The 22,753-nt window shown below is 37.7% G+C and overlaps 1 protein-coding gene, 1 long non-coding RNA gene and 1 other non-coding gene across 5 annotated transcripts in view; 2 read left to right on the top strand and 1 right to left on the bottom strand.

Moving 5' to 3' along the window:
• Window positions 1-22,753, bottom strand: part of LOC134745394 (uncharacterized) — a 214,409-nt gene that overhangs the window by 97,873 nt on the left and 93,783 nt on the right. The window lies entirely within an intron of this gene.
• Window positions 1-22,753, top strand: part of LOC134745227 (CUGBP Elav-like family member 4) — a 329,485-nt gene that overhangs the window by 213,598 nt on the left and 93,134 nt on the right. The window lies entirely within an intron of this gene.
• Trnas-cga (transfer RNA serine (anticodon CGA)) lies at window positions 7,874-7,946 on the top strand. The gene has a single exon. It is a non-coding gene; the product is annotated as a tRNA-Ser (tRNA).

Below are 22,753 nucleotides of genomic sequence, written 5' to 3'. Positions count from 1 at the left end.
TTTATTTGTGTGATGAACACAAATATTTTCTATGTATATAAGTATGTATTTATCTATACACTAGCACCCATAGTACAAGCTTTGCTTAGTTTGGGGCTAGGTTGATCTGTGTAAGATGTCCCCTAATATTAATAAAGTGACAACCCTAGCGTACAAGTGAATAATCAAGATCAAGTGCGGGTAGTTCGCAAAACCAACGCAGCTAAAGAATTTTGATACAATTCTTTGTCAGCCTGCCTGTGGCCACAAACGTAACGTCAGGGTAACTAATATACGTAACGCACGCGATTAAACCCCGTTTCAGTTATAGTGAAAATCGTGCTAGTTTAAATCAACAATTGATAAGATTTTAATCGTATTTTGATATGACCTTGAATCGTTTCTTCAGGCATCTCACCCGCTAATTTAATATATCTGCTGTGTCTCACAGAAGTTTTATTATCAAAACCGTATAAAACAGAATTTGCCTCGCGTTCATTAATAACGACACGTAGGAGGGCGTCTCAATTTTAGAGGGAGTCGATTATAACGTAATCCGCAATAACACTCGGTGGCGACCACGTCACGTATCCAATATAGCGGGCATAGGGCCGCAGGGCTTGGCTGATGAGTCGGCCGACTTGTCGGCCAACTGCCTGACTAACTCCGTCGAAACACTTAAAGCTGTCTTCGGTTGACACCGAGAGGTGCATATAGCGTCATATTATTTAACGTTCTTCTAGCCTAGTCGGTAGTGACCCTGAGATGAGGTCCCGTGAGCGAATTCCGGTGAGGGTATTTGTGTTTATCACAGATATTGTCGTTATTATATATTGTCGTCCAGTACCCACAACACAAGCCTTATTGAGCTTACAGTGGGACTAGGTTTTTTTTATTATTCACATAATTATTATTATTGTATCGGAAGACAGGACCATCTTTACGAAACTGTCAACTTAAGTTAATAAAATAGTTATATGTTAAATGTTAATCGATATAATAACATGATCTTCCGTTAATCAATCAATCGTTAATGTACTACAGTAAACTCAATAAAGTTTGTGTTTATTAAGATGTATTAAATATATTAATAACGGGTCACTCACGTATTTTAAGTCGAAAAACGCTCGACATGTTTCACTCCGTACCAACATGTTTTAACTCAGTACGGAGTGAAACATGTCGAACGTTTTTCTACTCCAAATACGTGAGTGACCCGTCATTTATATTTAATATGTCTGTGTCTCGCGGAAGTTTTGTTAATTAAGATGGTTTTCGCAATGTCCGTTATCATCATTTAATAACGTATTTATATAAAATTCGTTTATTTAAAAAAATATTCCACTTGATTTGAAAACTTGAACATTTTTATGTTGATAATTCTTCAACTACTTGGCTTTGTTAATTGTACATAAGTGGCGCAGTCGGTAGGACAGCTCGTCTTCAAAGAATTAATCGAAAACTTATTCACGTTCATCTTACAATAAAAAAATTGCTTGACCTACACTATCTTAGATAGAACTAGGCATTAAATTAGATACATCTTAAATCTCATTTTAAAAACCGGCCAATACAATATGTCCCGGATGCAACAATAGTTCCGTTAGTTTCTAAAAGACCAACGCAAACGTGGACGTAAAACTAAATGAACGAAAAATTGACAACTACGTGCCCCGATTATTGAAAATCACCGAACCACCTTCCAATACATCTTCATTGGTCGTCGGTTCTACCCGTATGTCCCGCTGTTTCGAACCGGCCAACTTTAGTTGCGGATACCATAAAACAGTTCAAGTGGCAGATAAAGCTGGGTATATACGTGAGGATTTGCACGCGCGATATTGCCCGCAAGCGTCCGGACTTCGGCCACTTTTCGCCGAGATATACTCGCCTAAACTTTGACTTGGCTCAATATTTAGGAGCATATGACAAGTTTTGAATGTTATACTAGTTTCGCTTTAATTCTCTTAATGTTTGGAGTTTTGCGGTAGTTTCATATTCAACGAGCATTTTATATTGTTAAAGTTTCAACTTTTGAAATTCCTGCTCCAAACGAAACAAAGGAGCCTTTCCTCTGGCTGGTCATTAATTATTCGAGAAAATTTAAATCTGTTTGGTGTTACTGTCACTTTAGTGCTAGGTACCATCGTCTACACAGTAACTGACATTTCGTCAACTTCATTAACGATATAATTTTTTTTTTTTTTGTTTTTGTTTTTGCTATTATTTTTATATTCCCTTTTTAAACATCTTTTTTCTTTCATTGTATTGTCCTGTGTATGTGTGCTTTATGGAATAAATGTATTTCTTTCTTTCTTTCTTTCGATATCTGTGAATTTGTTAAATGTCCGAGCACTCTTTGGGGATAAAAAAATATGAATATAATTTAAAACCAAGCATAAATTTCAGCATTCTTAACTATATAGTGATCGGAGATAAGAGACAATATAATATTAATTTATATAGGTATATAGTCCTCCTCATCGTTTTCGATGACGGCAACCCCAAATAAACATTATGGAAATTAAACATATTAATAACGGGTCACTCGCGTATTTTAAGTCGAAAACGCTCGACATGTTTCACTCCGTACCGAGCAGCGTCATCAGAAGCTTGCGTCGACGGTGACCCAACGGTGACGGTAAGTGAGTGACCCGTTATTAATATGTTTAATATGTCTGTGTCTCACGGAAGTTTTGTTATTATGGAAATTGTCTAGCGTTAGCCCTAATGTGACTGGCCAGGCCGAACTTGCTCTTAAATAATCTATTGCACGCGTGACAATAAAGTTGGCCAGCCGCATTGAACGTGTACACGTAGGAGGGCTTAGGTCTTTCTTTCCGTAACTGGCGAATATTAATTTACTAAGTTATTCAAGGCTCTGTATTTTCAAGCTCACATCATCGTGCTGTTCTCATTGACTATTAATTATAATGACTTCGTAAAGACGGACCTTACGGGTACTACGAAATGGGCCAGCTTATTGGTGCACAAATCGGGTGCATTTTATGAACAGACCTATCTTTATTTTTTATATCTTTGACTGTTATTAATACCCTGTCATATAAATACGTATTGTGGCTAAATAACTAATATCATCCATTCCAAGTCTTACAAAAGAAATACAAATAAATTCAAAATCTAGAAATTAACGCAAAAAACAGCATCACTTTTGTACCTACGAGTATATTGCCACGGGCAAGCCTAGCGCTGATGTATGTATACAGATAGGTCTGTCGACCATATTAGTTAAACTTCTGAACAATCTTACAACGCCCTTGAAACTAGAAATGTGTCGCTTGCAAACTAAAGCCTGTACTCGCCACTACGCATCATGAAATTGCAAATGTTTATAAAACAATGTGCCATAGTCACTTAGAAGGCGAGTACGGCGAGATCCGCCGACTAAAAGGCGTCGGCAATTATGGCATTCACCTTTAACTTTGGAGGGTAAAAGACGAAGTGTTGTACCTTATCAGTAGCCTGTTTATCTTTTTATGTACTTACTTAGTCAGTGCATAAAGGTTTACTCTTGTTATTTAGGTAAAGCTACTGGCAGTTTGCTATGGAAATGAAATGAAATGAAAATGAAATGAAATGAAATGAAATGAAATGAAATGAAATGAAATGAAACGAAATGAAATTAAATGAAATTAAATGAAATGAAATTAAATGAAATGAAATGAAATGAAATGAAATGATGTGAAATGAAATGAAATGAAGGCAGTGGCAGTTTGCTATGGACGCTCTAATTTATTTTATAAGATAGAATATAACTTCTTGCATTTCATTCATCTTCCCCTAACGTACTACTTCTATCACAACCTTTGTAAACCCACTCAAACTTTGATAATTTTGGTAAAACATCGAAATGACCTTAAGTCGAAAAATGTTAACAGCTGTACTGCGGTGTCAGCATGGTTGCAGTTTTATCACCTGTCACTATGCCTGTCACTTTCGCACTTACATACTTGTTATAACGTGACAGCCATGGTGACAGGCGATAAAAATGCTACCGTGCTAAGCCCGCTGATATAAATTTAAAATAATAGTTGGTGCACACTTACAACGGGCTTTTTGTACTTGTCGTCAGCGCGTTAACGAATTTTTAACTCTGATAAATATGCCGACGTGCACTCTCGAAAAACGTGTATCTTTTGTTCCAGAACTCACTTAAAACGGTTAGAAGATCACGAGTACAGATTACGATGGCTCACGGACACTTAGTTGTGAATATTTTAGTTTACTTTGCGGTGAAAGCGCTTCTTGCACTTTGAAAACATATTTCAAAAGAACAACTTGTTTCGTGTTTACTTAGGAGTTGTAATTCGGTTGAAGATCTTTATGAAAGTCAAGGTGATAGGACAAAGAACTGTATAAGCCATGACTATGCGAGTTCATAGAAGTTTTATAAAACCGGCCAAGTGCGAGTCGGACTCGCGCACCGAGGGTTCCGTACTTTTTAGTATTTGTTATTATAGCAGCAACAGAAATACATCATCTGTGAAAATTTCAACTGTCTAGCTATCACGGTTCATGAGATACAGCCTGGTGACAGACAGACGGACAGATGGACAGACGGACAGACGGACAGCGGAGTCTTAGTAATAGGGTCCCGTTTTTACCCTTTGGGTACGGAACCCTAAAAAGTAAGTTTCTAAGTTTATAAATTATAAGTATAAGTTAAAGCATATTAGATTAATATCTTCATAGAAATCGAAATTAACTGTTTTGGAACATACTAACTAACTGACTAAAAACAAGTCTAAACCGTAAAATTATTTAATCTTCATAGAAACTTTTTTGAAAGCTTAGCGAATGAGTGGATTATTTATTTGCCTTCCATTGTTGCTGAAAAGCTATAATATTATACTACTCGTACACTTCCATAACTATTAAACACGTTACAAATTTTGGGTGGCCTACTAGGGCATGGGTGGCCCGGGAGTCAGGACAATTTAAAATTTGGTCAGTTTAAATCCTTGTCCGAACAGGATCACGAAAGCCTAGTTTCCGGCCGGCCGCCGGCGCCCGCCGGCTTTCAAAACTCAATTTAAACTTATCTTTTTTACACATCCCTTCTCAATACCTACACGGAGAACCTGCAGATTGTAAACAACCTGATTAACAGTTTGTTCACCTTTTCGAACCGATAGGTAATCTTATGTTTTTTCAGTCCGTCGTCGTGCATTCGTGCGATACCGATCGCGGAGCCAGCCGAAAACCATTTGAAATAATAAAATAAATTATATCTATTCAGTGTTTTCGATGAAAGTCAAAAACGATTTGGCAACGACGTTGGCTGGCTTCCAACAGTGAAAGTTAGCAAGACATTGGCCTACCGAGTACAGAATTTGTTTATATTCGAGTCCCTGGGGTCGGAGCCAAAAACGTCAACCGCACGGTCGAAATCGAAAGTAGGAAACGTAAACATTGTGTGATTCATGCGGCCGGGAAGGATTTTTTCTTTTCTTTCCGGCCGCTGGGGGACGCCGGAATTAAGAAACATGATTAAATCGCTGTTTTCGAGTGGGTCGGGTTGTAATTAGAGCCCACGAGTAGAGGAATCGATCCAGGTTTTGTTCAAACTATTCATTACAAGTGCACCACAAACAATCGACAAGATGTCAAATTATTCTTCAACATAGTGTTTACAATAAATTCCTGATGTTTTTGAATTATGAAACTTAAATAACAGTCACAGTCGCGACGAAACTAAATGAAACGATAATAAAATAGTAAATTAAAAAAACATTGTCCTCAAACATCAATTTTATCTCCAAATTATATTATGATCAAAAACAACCCTCGCTCCAACTCCATAGAAGAGCGTGTTGACATTCGCCGATATTTTTCCGACAAAAAAACATGGCAGTCCCGACTCATCGCTCAAATCTTTCGTTTTTTACGGCTACCTGTATGAGGCGGGAAATTCCGCGTTGCAGGCTTGGACTGATGACCCTTATTTATTTATTCTTGTGCCATAAAGTATTGCTCATTGTTTTTTTAACGACGACATTAGTTCAGGGGACAGTTTTTTATGTGTTCTATCGATCAACGCGTTGCAATGTAATGTTGTCATCTTACTAAACTTATTGTGTCGTAACGATGTTTTTTTTTATATTTAAATTAACAATGTTTTTTTCTTCTTTCTTTTTGGATGGTTCCTGGAAGGCATGTGACGAGAAAGGGATTACGAATGAATGTGGAGGGAAGTATCGGGAGAGGAAAACCGAGGAAAAGGTGGATGGACTGTGTGACACATGATATGAAACGAATGCGAGTGAGTGATGAGATAACGGGCGAGAGAGAGGTATGGAAGAAAAAGACATGCTGCGCCGACCCCAAATGAATGGGATAAGGGCAAGCGAATGATGATTTTGGATGGTTCCTTATATAGATTTCAGATGTCTTAAGTCATTTTTTGGTGAAAAATAGTACCTATCAGTGCGAAACAAGATGAAATTTTGATAGCCCATCAGCACAAGCTTTTAGTTCATTAAAAAGTCTTAAAGTAACATTCCGATGGCTACAGCAGCTGCACTATTATTATGACATTCTGTATATGTCTATGTCCTTGATAAAATGGATGACGTTCGCCGCCACATTACTGCCGCGATTAAGACATTCAATCCGTCACTCATTTTATTTATGACTTTTTCAAGTAAATAGTCAAGGCCGCAGCAGAAATGTTGCAACAGTAAAGCCGCTGTAGTCGCCATCCGAATGTGACCTTTGAGTCACATCCAAAAGGTTTCATAAACAGACGGCCGTTTATAACGTTTACATTCAGAATTGACGACGCACCGTGAATACAGGACAATGCGCAAGGTGTGCCCTAAACGCAAGTTACGGCGCCAGGCGCTAAGTAACGCGACACGCCTCACAATTGCCGGCCCGGCCGTAAAGTAGACTATTTACACAACAGTCAGCGCAACAATGTACGATATTAATATACCTTTACAAAGTTATGTGAGCTTTTGTTAAGGCTTTAGCCACAGTTTTTAGTAGGGATTCACTTAATTAATTATTTATTTTCTCCAAGTATTTTATTTTAGTCACTGCCACGCAGTAAACATACATCCCAGGTAGCAAAATGACGTAAAATGACGTCAGCGACGTCATAATGACGGCATTATTACGTCATTACGACGTCGCTGACGTCATTTGACGTCATTTTGCTACCTGGGATGAGAGGATCTTAAACAAATCAACTTTCCTTATTCCATGGGAACTTAAAAAGGCTTGTGGCTACCTAAAAGATGATATTTGAAAATACCGTTTCAAAAACTTTTGGGAGTGTTGTTACATCTACGAGTATAATTAACATAAACAAATGAATACTTATGTGGGGTCGATACGGATAAGTGTCTGTGGGATAAGTGAAACTGGCCTTCACATTAGGGCCTGTTTACACATTGATTAGTGTTTAGTGAGTTCATACATTTGCCACTAAACGCAAGTATCAAGTGTAGCAAATGTATGAACTCGCAATAAACACTAATCAATGTGTAAACATGCCCCAATGTGTAGGCCAATCACACTTATCCCGCAGCTGCACTTATCTGTATTGACTATTGACCTTTTTAATAACAAAACTTCCGTGAGACGCAGACATATTAAATATATTAATAACGGGTCACTCACGTGTTTTAAGTCTGCGCCGGTCCGTCACCGTCGACGCAAGCTCCTGATGACGCTCCTCGGTACGGAGTGAAACATGTCGAGCGTTTTCGACTTAAAACACGTGAGTGACCCGTTATTAATATATTTAATATGACTATTGACCTTATGAACAAGTTTGGAAACAAATCAAATTAGAGCAGAGCTGGTCAAAGACGCCTAGTCTTACTAAGATGGCATATAGTCGATAAATTGAGACGGGTACCGCCGTGGCGAGGTGGCCTAGGGGTTCATGGCGTTAGCCGCGAAAGCTAAAGACGCCGGTTCGAATCCGGCCTTCACCACTGGAGGGCTTCGTCACTTTTTTCTTTATTATATGGCATCTATTGACCTTATGGTTTAGTATATTTGGAGCTTGCCTATTTCCCTTGTCCCAGTTAACCAAATGTAAGCAGTTTATTAATTTCCCATAGTACTGACTAGATCGTCATAGAGCCATATATCATATAACCCGCAAGTCAACAATAGGCGCCGCGGGCGTGTCCGACCATTGTGCCCTTACGGCCCATAAAGGCCACCACACATCATGTCACCTTACCGCAGTAAATACTACTTTTTATAGTAGGCGCGCTAATGGGGTTAGTTATAATAGTTTGTTTTATGACAATGCAGAGACAACCTTTATATACAGTGTCGCTTGGCGATATGAGGAAGTAAATTTAGTATATTATTATATAACCTGAAAAGATTTAATTTAGCCGTCGCCATGTTACGGATTTTCAGTTATTTGTGCAACAAGAAAGGAAAGTTGGTTTTTCTTGCGAGTGTTTATTTTGAGTCCCGAGAAAGCGAAAGATTCTATAATTGAATCACGAGCAAAGCGAGTGATTCTAAGTTAGAATCTTGAGCGTAGCCAGGGACTCCAAAATACGAGTTGTAAAATAACTTTGTTCTCGTGTTGCACATATAATTTTTCACCTCAGTAGTGACAACATATTAAAGGTTAAAATGTATTTCGAATTACACAGAATAATACAGAGAAAAAAAAACGAATTTGTAATAGAAGTATGAAGTGGCACTTCATGGCCTTCACGAAATTAAAAAGCTACTTTGTTTCGCTCCCTGGAGTGAGGAAAGTAGGCTAGTTCGAGCTGTCTAGGTGAAAAATTATATCACTGGAGGAAAGTTGGTTTTTCTTGCGAGTGTTTATTTTGAGTCCCGAGAAAGCGAAAGATTCTATAATTGAATCACGAGCAAAGCGAGTGATTCTAAGTTAGAATCTTGAGCGTAGCCAGGGACTCAAAAATACGAGTTGTAAAATAACTTTGCTCTCATGTTGCACATATAATTTTTCACCTCAGTAGTGACAACATATTAAAGGTTAAAATGTATTTCGAATTACACAGAATAATACAGAGAAAAAAAAACGAATTTGTAATAGAAGTATGAAGTGGCACTTCATGGCCTTCACTAAATTAAAAAGCTACTTTGTTTCGCTCCCTGGAGTGAGGAAAGTCGCACTTTCGTCACTCCCTGGAGTGAGGAAAGTAGGCTTGTTCGAGCTTTCTAGGTGAAAAATTATATTACTGGCAAGGAGACTTTTTGACAACAGACGTTGAAGGTCATCGAATGTCACCGATCGATGTTAACAAAGAGATTTCGCAATAATAAACAATTTTACCAAAAAAATAATATTTTGAATACAATAAAACATTTACATCAATAAGAGGACAAAATGTTGCGTAGCATTCTAATAATAAACGCAAATCATTGGCATATGTAAGCTGCTTGTAGCAACACTATTTTCGGGCTAAATAGGATCTTGTCAGGTTCTACATTTTATATTTATAATGCAGGAATTGTAGATCAATTGACAGTTATGCCGTATACGAAAAATCTGGGCAAATGTGAAAAACGTGTCCCCATTTTCAAAACATTACCTTCTCTTAGAGTTTTGAATGATTCACTGTTAGTTTCACTAGACTTATATTGACCGGGATATAGACCGTGATTACCTTTTGTATTGTTTGTGAGCTCCCGATATTTCGACGCAGTTACATGCATCATGTTCACGGGTGACTGAAGATAGCGGGTGGGTGTCAAAGTTGTGTAGACAGCGCTCTGTCTACCCTCATTCTTGCGCGTCGGCTGCGTTCACTTTCAACGTTACCAACGGTCGCATTCACACTTGTTGTCACGGTCTATATCCCGGTCAATATAAGTCTAGTGAATTACCTTCTCTTCCTCTTAGGTCCATGTAACAGCATGATTTCCTATACTTTCTGATTTCACACTTGAGCAATCAAAGCGGCACTGTATAAACAAAAATATATACACAGTTATACGTGTAATAGCATTTCGTGAAAGGTAGAATTAGTCCCGCTCAAGACTGATATACCCCAAGAGATGAAAACAAAAAACCTTCCTCTTTAAACGGCATACATTACGATCCTTCAAACAGTAACAACTCAATTTTCTTTTTTTACAAACAAAATGAATACAAATATATTTATTTACGAGGGAAAGCAATCGTGCTGGGTCCCTACGTTAATTTCGGTTCCCCAATACTTATATACGTAAGTACACCCCGGGCCAAAAGTATGGAAACAAGCTTGTATTTCAATAGAAAAGTGTGATCTTTTAAGCGATGGATTTTATACTACTCATTGACAATTTGGTAAAAATAATAATAGAACATTTTAAAAGTAAACTACTCTGGCTGTGATAGTTGCCAATTCAACATTTTGTCATGTAATTAAAGGGTAGGTATAATTATGTAACTTTTTCCTACTTTATTTTTTTTAATTAAATTAAATAACCGTTTATTGCAGATCATAACAAAGCTTTTTAGCATTTTTTTAGCATTTTTAGCTTTTTGACAATATTTTAGGGTGTTTTGATATTAAGCGTGTATTTTTAATCTTTTGGGTTTGCCTAATGTAAGTCTTAGTTTACAAATATTAAACAAACATGAGATATTAAAGAAAACAACGTTTCTATACTTTTGGCCTGGGGTGTACTTATATACTTATATGTGCTGAACCGAATACAGCCTCCCGAAGCTAGCACGTTTCATTGATTTGGGATCATCCTTCAAGATTAAACCTTCGCTTGCGTCTTAACTATCCCAGTATACTTATGCAACTATAGACTGCCCATCAGAGATTCCGTACAACTTGGAACTTGGATGAATCCATCACTATTATCGGCAAATTTTTCTCTGTTATCTTTCTTTGCCATCTTGGTGGCTTGGCTGCACTTGGGGTTATCATGGATTTACTGATCGCTGATAATAATTTATCAAGAACATTAGTAGCCATTGAAAATATTTCATCTTAAATATAAGTATATGTGGCTTTCCAGGTTCTCTACCTTTACGCCGAAAATTGTATTGCCGAATTTCACTTACCAACCAACTTTTCGCAGAAGTCTCATTTGGCCGAATTTCATTTCCCAACTTTACATAATCCAACCTAAGCTAACCCAACCTAGTACGTCATTTTCATTTCCCAATTATGGGGTTGGGAAATGAAATGGTTGCGAAATAATTATTTGGTAAAAGTTATTCGGCCAAATGAAACTTGTGCGAAAAGTTGGTTGGCAAGTGAAATTCGGCAATACAATTTTCGGCGAAAAGGCAGGATACCGGCTTTCCATCACAGAAGGGTACTTATGCTTTAAGTGCAATAAGGTCCTTTATATCTGAAATTCCAACAGAAATTCTGTGAAGCATAATGACCCTCATCTAATGGAAAGCCACATATGAATATGTAGGTCTGAGAGAACTATGTACCTACATATAAACGACCTTTATTTTAATAAGTATCTACAGCGTGCAGTGGTCTTAACGACCTATTTTATAACAGACTCAGCGGCATGTAGTGGTGTCGTGTTTAATAGAACCAAGCAGGAAAACGGAAGCAATATGTTAAAATTCTAAAAAAACCTCCTCCCGCCATCACATTACCCACATCGTTGTCAAGGAGTCCGTAATTCCGAACGCACCCCAAGAATAAATAATCGCTAAATTAACAAAAAATCTTCGCGCCATCAAAAAAGATTCCCGCTTAAATTGCGCGAAACATTCCCACTGCGATGAAAACGTTCAGGACGAGTTTTTAATTACAAAAATAATATTAAGCCGGTCGTCGAATAAAAGCAATTTAGGGAGAAAAACACGGGCGACCGGCGTGCGGGACAAAGGCCGAGATTTCCATATATAAAAGGCATAAATAATTTTGATTGTGGCCACCGAACACATAAATAAAGTAGTAGGTTTTAGCACCCACACACGGACAGGGCTCCCGGCGGACAAACAGCGCCGGGAAATATAAATACGTCGCACCGCATTACGACGATATAATGTGTTTGCGGTGAAGAAAAAATAATCTCGACCCGAGCAAACAACCCTTTAAAGTTGAGATTGTGTCAGGGAGGTGTTTGGAAAGAGTAGATTTTGATGCGAAGGTCTTGGTAACGAAATTTGATTTTATTCGCAGGATATTTAAAGGGTACTGGGACAAGTTACACGACGTTGTAATACCTAAAGTCAAATTAATTTAAGTTCAATTTTTTTTTATCCATGCTGGATTGTGATATCAACGCTTTTTTTTAGAAAACAGTATTCCAATTCATTATGTTGTACACATTTTTTCAGAACAAATAAGTACCTAATGTTATCATTTTGTTCTGTTGTATTTTGATGTTCCTTCCATAAAACTTTCCACGTGAAACGAATTACCGTTAAGATATAACTTTTAGCACCACTTGCACCATCCCATTAACCCGGGGTTAACCGGTTATACCTTGAGTTACTATGGTTTCCAGTACAATTTGACACTGGGTTAACGGTTTAACCGCTTAACCTCAGGTTAGTGAGATGGTGCAAGTGGCCCTTACTGACTTAAATAGAGCAACCAACCAACTAGTTAACTAATAATAATGTAAATCGGTCATAACTTTAATACAATTAAATTATTTTCAAAACATACCTCCATCATAAATCCCTACATATCTATTCGATATTTACAAATTGGTCTCACTTCGATATAATTCGTCTCGTTTTCGAGCATTACTATTTAAAGTTGTACCAAAAAGTTTGTGTTAGAAAAGAGAATTTTTATATTATTACTACTCAAAGTCACGAGCTTTTTTCATTTTACTGGTTTTCAGTAAAAAAAAATTTATGAAGTTTTGGGAACACTTTTTTATCGTATTAGGATAGAAGGAGCTCGTGATTCCGAGTAGAAATAATACAAAAATTCCAAAAACTAAAATGCAATTTGGGGTTACAGCTGTAAATAGCAATGCCCTTTCCCCAATATACAAGTACATGCGAGATATATTTTTCGCCCTTGTTTTACCAGGACTAAACTGGGCAAGGCACTACCAGTCCATAGAATGCAAGTAACATGGAACAATCTGTCTCGTAAACAAACGACATATTTAGTGATTCAATCCAAAATTTAAAGCGCAGAATGCTCAAACAAACTTAATAAGTAGCGTTTATAGTAGTTATAACCCAGGTAGCAAAATGACGTAAAATGACGTCAGCGACGTCATAATGACGGCATTATTACGTCATTATGACGTCGCTGACGTCATTTGACGTCATTTTGCTACCTGGGAGTTTTTTGCATGTTTTAATTACTTAATCTATTAATGTATATTTATAGTTAGTAAAGTAGTGTAAATTGTAAAAGCCTCGAACTATTTGAATGTTGTTGCACACATGTTATTGGTGCATAAATATTATACTGTACCTATGTAAGTTTACTTGCTTTGTTTATGTACTGTTGGTGTGTCTTATAAAAATAAAAAAAATATATATGGGCCCCAGAATACCGCCAACGCGAACCGCTCATGGCTTGACGGCTCGCGGCCGTCAATTTACATAGCCGTCGCCCACCCGTTTACTTTGGCCTGGCACATTTGAATCTGACGTAATTAACTTTACACTTCCGTTTAAGTGTGCTTTGAACGCCTAATCGGGTTAATGTTTGGTGCAACGCCCGGCGGCGGGAATATTTTTACAACGTACGCGTCGAAATGTGGCATTGTAAACTGCAGGGAGAACAAATAGTTGGATAACAATTGTTTTGCTAGTTGGCGTATTCTGTATTTCTACCTAATCTACAATTGGGAGGGATGAGATACATTTTTGGATTTTTTTATAGAAGGTGACCCATTTTGATTACTTTTGAGTGTACTTGAAATTGAAACGGCATCTAGCAATCTTGAGAACTTTTATTGACCTGTTTTTGCTGATCGTCAAGGCTTAATATAATAAATTAAAATTAATTTTGAATGCTTAGTTATTAAGTTAAAATAGTGCAGCATATTTATTCGACTTTAAACTGTTTGTGAGACATACCAACATTAAATACTTGGTGTTAATGCTTGAGAAAGGAGACCTAGCCTCTCCAAAACATGTCGCGTGAGTGACTGAAAACAAGTGAGTCTATACCGTTAAAGTATTAAGCATATTTATTATTGACACTAGCGTATATCAAGAGCGAAACTAACTGCCATCAAGTTTGGCAGTTTGGCAGTACTATTTCAATGTTCCAAGTCTTATGAAAATAAGTGATGAAATGTAGTCGTATTACTATTTGGAACAACTGATAAGAGAGTTTTGAATGATTCACGGTTAGTTTCATACATACATACATACATACATATAATCACGCCTATTTCCCGGAGGGGTAGGCAGAGACCACGGATTTCCACTTACTACGATCCTGACATACCTCTTTCGCTTCCTTCACTTTCATAACATTCCTCATACACGCTCGCCGGTTTAGGGTGCTCTTGACCTGGCCTTTCTTCAGGATTGGTTAGTTTCACTAGACTTATATTGACCGGGATATAGACTGTGATTACCTTTGACACCCACCCGCTATCTTCAGTCACCCGTGAACATGATGCATGTAACTGCGTCGAAATATCGGGAGCTCACAAATAATACAAAAGGTAATCACGGTCTATATCCCGATCAATATAAGTCAACTGATAAGAGTACGAGTATATATAGGTATGATGGTTTCAATTAGTGCCTGGAATACTCTTCAAAACTAACATAGACATGTACACGAACATACCTAATCATAAGTATACACTTGTCGTTACGCATAAACTCCATATTACTCCGCAATTTTCGAAACGTGCAATAATTGCATACGGTGTTGCAGGCGTTCATAGGCTACGGTAACTGCTTACCATCAGGCGGGCCGTATGCTTGATTGCCACCGATGTGGTATAAAAAAAAAAAAATTATCAGATTTTTTAAAACTATGCTCATTAAGAGCTTTTCATTAAAAAGAGGCTTAAAACACTTATTTTTACTGGAATTCTTACCAAGAAAATCTGACTACACAACACCAATTAAAATCTCAAAATAAAATAAGGTAAGTTTATCTCGAAATATGGATGATCGCATAAAATGTACTAACTTAAAACTGTATCTCAAATCCGCAGCAACATTCAATAACCCGCGCGATCCGAGAGCAATGGGCGATCCCCGGGGATTTTGCTCAATCTACAATGCTATAACAACGTCTAACACATTTCCTACCCTTAGCAGGCCGGAAGCAGGCTTCCAGGGGCACAAACAAAACGTCCCAGGCCCGGAAAAACGCTCAGACTCCTCAATAACCCCGGGATTCGACCGGCAACCTCGTGAATTGGGCAGTTATCGAAATCCCGGAGTTTTTCCGGGATGGCTACGTGCTGTGGCTGATGACTGCTCGTGTCCTTTGTTAAAATTTTTGGAATATTTCCGACATAAATGAGGACGAGGACAATGGATTTACCTTGATCCAGATATAGCGCTATCAGATTTATCGGAGCGGCCAGGGTGTTCGCAAATATCTGAAAATGGCTTATATCAAGACGTAAAGTGCATGTTGAGATATTTTTAAGCACCTTCGCTGCTCCATAGCGATTACAAGAGGCGTCTCATTCCGACTCAATCAGAGGGTTCCGTACCTAAAGGGTAAAAACGGGACCCTATTACTAAGACTCCGCTGTCCGTCTGTCCGTCTGACCGTCTGCCCGTCTGCCCGTCTGTCCGTCTGTCCGTCTGTCTGTCTGTCACCAGGCTGTATCTCATCAACCGTGATAGCTAGACAGTTGAAATTTTCACAGATGATGTATTTCTGTTGCCGCTATAACAAAAAATACTAAAAAGTACGGAACCCTCGGTGCGCGAGTCCGACTCGCACTTGGCCGGTTTTTTAGTAGTTAGAATGCTCACTCCATACATCGATAAAAACCCATTTATAATAAGTTTTAAGCCAGCTTTGCGAAAACTTATTTGTAATAAGATTTAAGATTAATAATGATTAACTTTTAAGCGAGTTTTAAACTTAAGTATTAATAATGCGGTTTACCATACTTCCCATACAACGTTTTATTTATTAAGTAAGGAAACTGATGTATGGAGTAAGCACTATAAGCTTACTAATTTCTTTATTGTTAAACTGAAGCGAATTTTAACATACTTACCTATTCATATATACGAAGGTAAAAATGACCAAAGCCTCCAGTGTCCAGAGCTGGAAACGAGCCAGCGTCCCTCGGTTACCGGACAGGTGCCTAAACCACTCGGCTATCCGGCCACGGTGGCATGGGTCGAAATTTCCAAGTATATGACAATTTCCTGAAGTCTTGATGCGCCCCCGACCACACTGGACACTGGAGTCTTTGGTAATTTTTGATATTTATTTCGATTTATATTTTTTCTTAGAGTAAATCATATAATATTTATTTCATGAGTAAATCATATATTAAATCACATTTACAATCGGGTCTATCGCGAATTTATTTTGTTACCTTTTTTTACCGACACTTCCTTTTTCTTCCTTCTTTTTTTTCTTTGTTTATGATTTTTGTAAATGTGATTTAATATGTGTTCAAACCGCGAAAGTTTTAAATGAAGTCATCATCTTAAGAAAGGAAGAATACCTCAAAATCATCAGTATTCACAGACGGCAAAGTAATTATTATCCCCCGTCAATGTCTCAAATAATTTGTCGCTTATTCTTAATGTAATAAAGCTCTTCAGCTCAAATAAAGAATAAGTATTCGTCATCTGTATTCATAAGACGCCGGTGATTATGACAAAGGCGCTTTCGTGTTTAATTATTCTGAATGTTCATTAGATTTGCAAAGGCGACGATTAATTTTTGATTGACACAATTCTTTGGTGGCTTACGCTTTCATCTCTATTGGGACGTGATGAAACTTTTGCCGGGTTGCTGAATAGAAAGAAGGAATTGATTTGTAACACTGGCTGGTAAAATAAATAAATGGAAAAAGATACCGGGAGGCGGGGATCGAACGCCCGACCTCTTGCACTCATGTCGGGACCTCATACCGCTGGTCCAGCTAGCCATTAAGCGAGCTGCCGAATGATGCCGTGACTATCTACTAGCCATATAGCTATATGAGAGTCATTGAAGAATCGACCTTATATCGATTTGTTAGAGTGCAAACTCCAGAACGAATAATTTAATCATTATAACCAGCTAAATGTCGGTATATATGTGAATGAGACACAGGACTAGAGACACACTTAACAATATTAACAGAATTAATATAAAAGTGATATGAGCCAATGTTTGCAATTGCGAGAATAATAAATAAAAAACCAGACAAGTGCGAGTCGGACTCGCCCACTGAGGGTTCCGTACTTTTTAGTATTTGTTGTTATAGCGGCAACAGAAATACATCATCTGTGAAATTTTCAACTGTCTAGCTATCACGGTTGATGAGATACAGCCTGGTGACAGACAGACAGCAAACAGACGGACAGAGGAATCTTAGTAATAGGGTCCGTTTTTACCCTTTGGGTACGGAACCCTAAAATAGATTATTAATACTTATGTAATGAAAGAGCTAACGATATTAATGTATCTTGTTTACGTCAAGGATAATTTATGATTTAGTGATAATACCTGATTAGATATTTATTTAACATCTAGCACCGTCAAATCGGGATATTATCACACTATAATAGGCATTATTACTTCTTGAAAAATATACTTCATTACACCATCATGGCTTTTATAAAACATTAATCTCTCAAAGAACCTTCTTACCGTGAACTGCATCAGTGGCGTTCGAAGTTTGGAATAGTGTAGGTGACAACTCGTCGAGTCTCAATATAAACAACTCGGGTCAGTTTTTGTGAGACTCGTACTGTTTTCTCAGTGAAAAAAGACTTGCGAATGTTTATAATCGTGGGTCGAGTAAATTTTCGAGTCTTTAGTAGGTACTTACTCTTATACAAATTATAATTAATTTTAAATTGTCGCTATCGATATACTTTGTATAACTATTTAAACAAAAAATTATGTGCAAATATATCATACTTTCTCCTCCGCACTCCTTAATAATTTTAAAACACTTGAAAATACGGAGGTCATCAATAAAAGTAGTGACAAAAGTCTGAAAATATAGACAACTTTTACCAAGACGACTCGAGGCAACTTAAGGAACAATTTAGAGGATTTTATTAAATTGATTTGTGATTTTAAATAGTCAAACAACTATATAGAGGTAATTATAAACTGAAATAGATGTTATGTTAAAGAAAAAGTGACCAAGCCCTCCAGTGGGGGAGGCCAGATGCTCCGGGGTTTTTTTTATACTACGTCGGTGGCAAACAAGCATACGGCCCGCCCGATGTTAAGCAGTCTCCGTAGCCTATGCACGCCTGCAACTCCAGAGGAGATACATGCGCGTTGCCGACCCTAACACTCCTCTCCCCCGAGCTCTGGCAACCTTACTCACCGGCAGGAACACAACACTATTAGTAGGGTCTAGTGTTATTTGGCTGCGGTTTGGGTCTAGTGTTATTTGGCTCCGGGGTTGCTCACTTCTGCTTCACTTTTTTTTAGTATATGACATCTATTTTAGTTTATAAGAGGATTCGAGTCTCAAAAAGTAACTCGAGTCTACAACACTAGTCGGGACTATAAATCCATCGCAGCGGCCACTATTAATTGCGTTGCGTTCCGAAGATTAATCACCCCGGGCCAATTGTTTCACACGGACCCTATTTATACTCGCTTTACTGAATTTGTACATCGCTAATAGATTCTCGGAGAAAAATACCGAAGACTGAGCTGTTTAATATACTCTATACACAGTCTGATGATAGAGGAGCTAAAATATTTTAAGGCCGTTCCATCGGTTTGCCGCTGTCACTGTCACATTTCGCAAGAAAGAACGGGAAAGATCATGCGCGCCAAGTGTCAATTTTGATCGAATTTTGTCGATTTTTATTTATTTTATAAACGTTACCTTACAATATTGAAATTGGAAAGCTATTAAATTACTATTTAAGTTAAGATTGTTTTTTCTTCTTTTTTTGTTTATAGTATCACATAATAAATAACCAAGTAAAGTTTGATTAAAAGTCCGAGTTAGAGGTTACTTTGGGAATTAATTGTATCTAGCGAAGTGTCATAAATGGTGTATCGGAAGCTATGTTATTAAATAATATAATATAGTCAAGAACTACATATATTTTTTCCACGTCTACAAATATCTGCACCAGTCACCAAGATGATCGTTAAGCTTGTGTCAAAACAAGATCAATACGATAATAACGTGTACTGCATTGATGTTTTTGTAAATTTCATCCCCATACTCCAGATACTTATCTTGTTTGAATTGGCATCACTGTTCACAGCTTTTTTTCATTTTTTTTATATGCCTATTATGGTGTCCCACTGCTGGGCAAAGGCCTCCCCTCGTTTTCTCCACTCGACCCTGTCATCGCCATTTTCCCACCATTTGGGGTAGAATGCGTCCAAGTCGTCCCGCCATCTCCTTTTTGGTCTGCCTGAACCCCGGCCTGCACCGTCTATGGTGCTCCGTGGGTCCCACTCAGTGACCATTTTGGCCCATCTTTCCGGGTGCATGCGACAGACATGTCCCGCCCAGTCCCTTAAGCTTAGCGGTCTTGACGCCTACATCTGCAACTCTAGTTCTAGTTCAAACTTGGTCATTAACTGAGGCCCTAAAATCGAATCTCAAGGTTTGCCAGCGAGCTCTGGAGCGTAGTATATTAGGTGTTCGTAGAACTGATCGAATCAGAAACACGGAACTACGCTGTTCACAGCTATTTAATCAAATTATCGTCAAACTGAAATGGTATAATTAATTCATCGCATCATATTAAAACTTCATTTACGATTGATGAGTGAATGAGTCACAATGGTTTAAAACGCAATTTTAACGCAAAGAGCGGTTGAACCGTTACTTATATCATTTTCATTAACGTTGAATTTAAATATTCATTCGGTCATTAAAAAAATCCATTAGTCTAAATCGTGGCAGTATAAACGGGGATTAAAAATTGCCGACCTAATAAAGGTACGTCGTCGTTTTAGCGACATGTTTGCTTTTTGCTATTGTTCTTTGCTTTACACGATTTTATTTTGTTTCGTATTCAAAAGAACAACTTAAAAGTTAGAAAATTAAAGTTTATTTTAATATAATATCTGTTTTACTTCGGAAGTCAATAATGTAGCCTTAGTCAACCGATTAGACAAGTAGACTGATATCAAAACTGGATCAATGATTCGGCGATAGGATGGAATAGATTGCCAAAGGGGCATTCCACAAAATGGTTTACTTTGTCGGAGACGTGACACGTATGGCAACTACCTTATACCATATACCATTGGAATATAATTGAAACTAAAGTTGAACCTAGAAACAAATTTAATAGCAATAATGTAATAACTAATAACAGAAATTGTATTTATCTTAATCCAGGTATATAAACCTGAATCTCATTTTTGTCCTCAATTGTAAAAATTCTTACTCCAGGTATATAAACCTGAATCTCATTTTTGTCCTCAATTGTAAAAATTCTTACTCCAGGTATATAAACCTAAATCTCATTTTTGTCCTCAATTGTAAAAATTCTTACTCCAGGTATATAAACCTGAATCTCATTTTTGTCCTCAATTGTAAAAATATTATTCTAGTTAACTCGCATGACATAAAAATGTACATCTGGTCTCCCGCGATACAGGCCTAGCCTAGTGCGGGGACTCCTGGAACCTCCAAATGTCAATTCAGTTATGCACCAACTCTTTTCTGTAACTTGTGATATGTACTTACTATGTACTATAATTGTATTCGTTCTGTGCAATAAAAACATTTTTTATCTTTTTTACCTAACAACCTGCATAAATTTGTATTATATACCGTTGAATTTAAAGCTAAATAAACAAACGTTATCATGGCAAATATCGGCTTCTTAGCTTTATTAGAAGTGTTAAAAGAATACCGACACTTTTCTGGAATACCTCCAAACAAACCCACCTTGCATACTTAGATTGCTACTTATAAACAGAACCCTTCTTTTTGTCATTTTACCATAATCGAATATAAAAGCACGCCAAGACATAAACTCAATCTGCTGATGCAATTTCAGTTTTTTTTAATGATATAGAACAGACGAACAGACGCAGACGGATCACCTGATAGTAAGCGATTACCGCCGCCCATGGACACCCGCAACACCAGAGGCGCAAAGTTCGATTTAGCTATAGGCTTTATCCCCCACGCCACGAAGGTAATCTATTAATATATCCACAACGTCTTAAACGCAACGACAAAATAAGTTGTTTCTCGAGTGGACTAAGAGCGTTCCACTCAATTAATTTTAAATTTATTTGCGCGAGAGAACAAACACTATATAACAATGCAATCCAATTTAAGAAACAAAACTAAAATAAACATTTCCAGAGAGCAATAATAATTGCGCGGCGCCCGCTCGCAGCGAAAACAATCCGACCGCTCTCATTCCAACAACTTATTAAAGGTATTCGACAACAAACGCCGCAAAGAAACATTTTTCCATATAGAGTACGCAAAATACGTTTCGGATATAAGTAGGCATGGTCGTGGGAACTGAAGTGACGCAATAAAGACTGGGCGCCGCGTTTTAAGCTCGCATCAAAAGGTAGAACAAAATATTGCCTGGCATGGGGAGCTCGCAATTTTCTTTGGTCGCATTTATTTTTCTCTGAAAAAATACGTCCCCAGCACTCCCGGATCCATGAATTGTAGCAGAAATATCGTCGTAATACCAATGAATTTTGAAATGCGATTTCGACATTTTTAGAGGTAAAAGTTTTACCGGTTTTTACGGTGCGCGATAGGATTCTTTGATTTTCCTCTTTAAATTTAAAAGTCCATCGAGTGTCCGTAGTTTAGGCTTTGGTAATGCGTTTTAATGTTGTATTTGCAAGTTTTTGTACTGATATTACATTCGTTAAGAGAATTTTAACATATCTAATAAGCTTTAATGTTGTACTCGTGTTACCATTAGTGTACGCTTTTAAGTTTATTATACTCGCCACATCTACACTACTACCTATAATATAGTTAAACGCATTTTTTTCTGGTTCTTTCCACACATTTTGGCGCAGGATGCGAGTATTTTTTATATGGCGTTATTACTCACGGTACCTACACGCGCTACATTTATACAATAAGTATAGTTAACGCTATCTCTACTGAGCTCGTTCACTTACGTACTAACAATGGCATTATGTTAAACAAAAGCCATTATTTATTTTGTGCCTGAGCGCGTGGCCTTTGTGCCAGAGGCTCACAAACAATAGCCACGCGATCAGGCACAAAGGCCACGCGCTCAGGCACAAAAGAAATAATGGTTTTTGTTTAACAGAATGCCATTGTCAGTACAGGTAAGTGAACGAGCTCAGTAGATAGACCGCATACTATACCACCTTTATTAGAAACATTTGAATCTCACGGTACGTAAGAACGTAAGATCGATTGACACCATCCAAATAATTCATGGATGTAGCTTGTTCATCAAGCCTAGTCATGTCATGAATCTTTATCATGTTTACTTGTACATAATTTTAATTTCAAATGTAAATATTGTATGGATCAATATTGTCTGCAATAAATGATTGTTATGTTTATTTTATTTATTTATAAACCCACACAGGCCATCGGTGGTCAACGTTACTCTGTCACCTCGGCAGTGGGGCTCGTGTTACGCGTGTGCTGTAATTGGCCTCGGGTGGCGACCAAGATGGATGCCGTAACACAATACAGGCAAATCACTTTATCCAGCAAGAGCCGTATTCAGATT

The sequence above is a fragment of the Cydia strobilella genome, chromosome 1 (genome assembly GCF_947568885.1).
Source record: "Cydia strobilella chromosome 1, ilCydStro3.1, whole genome shotgun sequence".
In the NCBI taxonomy this organism is placed as follows: Eukaryota; Metazoa; Arthropoda; class Insecta; order Lepidoptera; family Tortricidae; genus Cydia; species Cydia strobilella.
This window is presented reverse-complemented; position numbering and strand designations above follow the sequence as displayed.